Here is a 5,000-nt window from a genome sequence, read left to right as displayed (position 1 = left end):
AACGTGGGTACGATCTAAGGAACCATAACTGATTTAATGAGCCATTCGCGGTTTCACCTTAATGCGGCTTGTACTGAGACATGCATGGCTTAATCTTTGAGACAAGCATATGACTACTGGCAGGATCAACCAGGGAGCTGCGTCAACTAGAGCTGAGCAGCCGGCCGCCCGGGAGTGTGTCCCAGGGGCCCGCGCGAACACGCAAGCGTCCGCTCAATTATTCTGCAAACAGGAGGAGGCTGAGCTCCCCTGCACAATACACCTCGAAACCCTCTCAGGTCCCGGCGGCGCGCAGCGCCGTCCTAAGTACTTGGTCGGGTTCGAGAGAGGCGCAATCGCCCGGAGTTAGGCGAGTAGACGCTTTAGGTGCGACCACCCGTGCTCCCAACTGAGCTTGCCGCTGCCGACAGAGGCCCGGGAGCGTGCTGTCGTGGCATTGCCGGCGGGAGACAACACGCGCCACCTACGGTGACCGGCAGCTCCAACGCCAGCGCCACAGAAGGGCAAAGGCCCCACGTGGGTGCCGAAGCGAACTCTCCCAGCACAGCGCACGTGCCAACACGTCTGCACAACTGCGATACAAACCACCAGCGAGAACCGCTGGGGCGACCGAGCAGCAGACGGCGTCGCGGCGCCGAGTGCCGGGCGGCGGCGCATCCTCAACGCACACAGTCCTCAGTCGGACCAGCACACTGCAGATGTCCACCGCGCTTCGCACCGGGCCCGCGAGGACCCACTTTGGCCGCCCGGCGCCGCGCGCAGGGTGCCCCGGCGCGCAGCTGCGCCGCCTGCCGCGTCCGTCGGCCGGCGCGCCTGCCACTGGGCGCCCCCACCAGCCGGCTGTAGCGCGTGCGCCCACGCACCGCGCGGCCAGCACGCCGGGCGGCCCCCCCTCACCGGCCGGGGACGGTCCCACCCAGCCACCGCCGCGTATCGCTTCACACACAGATTTGCCCTTACTGATTTACCTCCAGCAACAACAACCGCACCACAATGGGTTTACCAGTTGTTCATTTGCGTAACGTCACCAGCAAACGTAGACGTCCATCCCAGTTTGCAAATGCAACGATTATTGCATACCTGTCTGTTAGGTGTCACGACACACTACGTCTGCCCACATACACGCAACAAAATGTGCACGACTAGAGAACACGTGGGAGGTGGCCCCCTACGTATGCGATGTCCATTACGAGACCGACTGTCAACCAGCATCTGTACCATGTCGCAGATGTGGAACGCGGTGCACCATGCTATCACACTGTGTGAGAAGAGACGACTACGTTTGAATACACGCGCCACTACATCAACAGACGGCTCATGCTGATCGCCATCCAGGGCGTCCGTTAATCCCACACGTCTCTATGGCGTACCACACTGCAATGTAGCTGTTATGGGGAGACGGCACGTGGCTGAGTGCACAACATTTGGACCGTATGGTTCGCTGTTGTTGGGCGCAGTCGTTGTACGGTCACACATGTGCCACAGCGTATCATGCAGTACATACGGACCTATGTGCAGTACAATGTGAGGGTTAAGCTTACGACATCAGCGGACAGTGGACACAGGCCGTACCACGACGTAGACTGAGCGCTTCGACATGCGAATGCCAGTGAACAGCTGCGAAGGGCATTGAACACGCAAGCACCTGAACGACCAGCGTGCGAAGGCAGGGGGGAGGGTGGGGGCGATGTACATCCTGCAGTCGTCCACATTACAGTGTACAGCGGGAGCATGTAAAAAGTAAGCAACACTTGCGAAGTGTTGAACATGAAACGATACACAAGAGGGTGGGCGGTGCGAGTAGCGAACTATATTCAGAGGGTTGTGGTTAGACAACACTGGATTAATGTAACGTGTCATATGCCAATTACAGAGCAGGTTAAGGCACAACTTGGGTTAGGTTAAGGCACAACGTGGGTTAGGTTAAGGCACAACTTGGGTTAGGTTAAGGCACAACGTGGGTTAGGTTAAGGCACAACGTGGGTTAGGTTAAGGCACAACGTGGGTTAGGTTAAGGCACAACGTGGGTTAGGTTAAGGCACAACGTGGGTTAGGTTAAGGCACAACGTGGGTTAGGTTAAGGCACAACGTGGGTTAGGTTAAGGCACAACGTGGGTTAGGTTAAGGCACAACGTGGGTTAGGTTAAGGCACAACGTGGGTTAGGTTAAGGCACAACGTGGGTTAGGTTAAGGCACAACGTGGGTTAGGTTAAGGCACAACGTGGGTTAGGTTAAGGCACAACGTGGGTTAGGTTAAGGCACAACGTGGGTTAGGTTAAGGCACAACGTGGGTTAGGTTAAGGCACAACGTGGGTTAGGTTAAGGCACAACGTGGGTTAGGTTAAGGCACAACGTGGGTTAGGTTAAGGCACAACTTGGGTTAGGTTAAGGCACAACTTGGGTTAGGTTAAGGCACAACTTGGGTTAGGTTAAGGCACAACTTGGGTTAGGTTAAGGCACAACTTGGGTTAGGTTAAGGCACAACTTGGGTTAGGTTAAGGCACAACTTGGGTTAGGTTAAGGCACAACTTGGGTTAGGTTAAGGCACAACGTGGGTTAGGTTAAGGCACAACGTGGGTTAGGTTAAGGCACAACGTGGGTTAGGTTAAGGCACAACGTGGGTTAGGTTAAGGCACAACGTGGGTTAGGTTAAGGCACAACGTGGGTTAGGTTAAGGCACAACGTGGGTTAGGTTAAGGCACAACGTGGGTTAGGTTAAGGCACAACGTGGGTTAGGTTAAGGCACAACGTGGGTTAGGTTAAGGCACAACGTGGGTTAGGTTAAGGCACAACGTGGGTTAGGTTAAGGCACAACGTGGGTTAGGTTAAGGCACAACGTGGGTTAGGTTAAGGCACAACGTGGGTTAGGTTAAGGCACAACGTGGGTTAGGTTAAGGCACAACGTGGGTTAGGTTAAGGCACAACGTGGGTTAGGTTAAGGCACAACGTGGGTTAGGTTAAGGCACAACTTGGGTTAGGTTAAGGCACAACGTGGGTTAGGTTAAGGCACAACTTGGGTTAGGTTAAGGCACAACTTGGGTTAGGTTAAGGCACAACTTGGGTTAGGTTAAGGCACAACTTGGGTTAGGTTAAGGCACAACTTGGGTTAGGTTAAGGCACAACTTGGGTTAGGTTAAGGCACAACTTGGGTTAGGTTAAGGCACAACTTGGGTTAGGTTAAGGCACAACTTGGGTTAGGTTAAGGCACAACGTGGGTTAGGTTAAGGCACAACGTGGGTTAGGTTAAGGCACAACGTGGGTTAGGTTAAGGCACAACGTGGGTTAGGTTAAGGCACAACGTGGGTTAGGTTAAGGCACAACGTGGGTTAGGTTAAGGCACAACGTGGGTTAGGTTAAGGCACAACGTGGGTTAGGTTAAGGCACAACGTGGGTTAGGTTAAGGCACAACGTGGGTTAGGTTAAGGCACAACGTGGGTTAGGTTAAGGCACAACGTGGGTTAGGTTAAGGCACAACGTGGGTTAGGTTAAGGCACAACGTGGGTTAGGTTAAGGCACAACGTGGGTTAGGTTAAGGTAGAAATTGCGTTACATTGCGGTACAAATTGCGTTACATTGCGGTACAAATTGCGTTACATTGCGGTACAAATTGCGTTACATTGCGGTACAAATTGCGTTACATTGCGGTACAAATTGCGTTACATTGCGGTACAAATTGCGTTACATTGCGGTACAAATTGCGTTACATTGCGGTACAAATTGCGTTACATTGCGGTACAAATTGCGTTACATTGCGGTACAAATTGCGTTACATTGCGGTACACATTGCGTTACACATTGCGGTACACATTGCGTTACACATTGCGGTACACATTGCGTTACACATTGCGGTACACATTGCGGTACACATTGCGTTACACATTGCGTTACACATTGCGGTACACATTGCGGTACATTGCGGTACACATTGCGGTACATTGCGGTACACATTGCGTTACATTGCGGTACACATTGCGTTACATTGCGGTACACATTGCGTTACATTGCGGTACAAATTGCGTTACGAATTTGGTTAAGTTAAGGTGCAAAATGGGTTAGGTTAAGGTGCGAAATGGGTTGGATTACAGTACACAACGTGGTAAGAGAGTGTGTTGGGGGGGGGGGGGCCGAGGTTCGTTGGTAGTGATCATTGTAAGTGAATGTCTGAGGCAGCTTCAGTATGTCACAGCAGTTATGTCTCGTCAGGATGCGCTTTTCGCTCGTGACTGGAGGCGCGCCGCGTCTGTGGTTGCGGCAAGGGAGCGGCAGACCTGTGTGATTCATTCCTGCCATTGTTTCTGTGCCGTAACAGGAGGCAGTGTGGTGGTGTTGGGTGCACCCCTGTGTAGGACATGTGTGGGTGTTGGTGGCTTATCTGAGCAATTGTGGATGTCGGACGGGTGGGATATTCTATTTTAGAATTGGACCCCCTGGTGTGGTTATCATAGTGTGGATGGTGTACTGTGGCGGAGAGGATGCACCGGACGTTGGTCCATGCTGGTGCTTACATATTGTATCTGTGTCTGTTACAGGCAGAGAGTAATGTGTGATAGAGTGTCTCGCTGATGTGTGGTTCATATTGTGTGCACAGACTTACAGCATGTATAGGGACAGCGGGAATTTGGCATATTGGATATAACTCTTCGTGAAACGCAAGATATAGGGGTGGATTGCAACGTACGAGTGCGGGAAGAGTCCGCCGTTCATCCGCTGGAGTTGCGATTTCGGCGGTTGGGGTGGGGCACGTGCGGGTGCGGGTGGAGTGATTGTCGGTTGACTACTTCGTGCGACGCAGGCACTGGCGTTCGGGTTCCTGTGGTGGACAGATTATGCAGGCTTTGTGGGTGGCGTCGGAAAATGGGTACTGTGGGACCTAGCGATGTCGTAGTCGGGGTGGCGTCTCATAGATGGCGGTATCGTCGGTGCAGCAGGTCATGTTTCGGGAGACTTGCAGATGGCGGTATTTAGTTTTCGTGTTGCGCGGCGACATGGTGGACGTAGTG

General features: G+C 53.0%; 1 non-coding gene across 1 annotated transcript in view; it reads right to left on the bottom strand.

Annotated features, from left to right (window-relative positions):
* The window catches only part of LOC126110755 (small subunit ribosomal RNA), a 1,909-nt gene extending 1,773 nt beyond the window's left edge, over positions 1-136 (bottom strand). Inside the window, exon 1 of the ribosomal RNA XR_007523911.1 lies at positions 1-136. This exon is cut by the window's left edge and continues 1,773 nt beyond it. This is a non-coding gene — a ribosomal RNA (small subunit ribosomal RNA).
* Positions 137-5,000: the final 4,864 nt, after the last annotated feature.

Source organism: Schistocerca cancellata, unplaced genomic scaffold, assembly GCF_023864275.1.
Source record: "Schistocerca cancellata isolate TAMUIC-IGC-003103 unplaced genomic scaffold, iqSchCanc2.1 HiC_scaffold_34, whole genome shotgun sequence".
NCBI classification, from domain to species: Eukaryota; Metazoa; Arthropoda; class Insecta; order Orthoptera; family Acrididae; genus Schistocerca; species Schistocerca cancellata.
The sequence above is the reverse complement of the archived record's forward strand: the minus strand, read 5'-3'. Positions and strand labels throughout refer to the sequence as shown.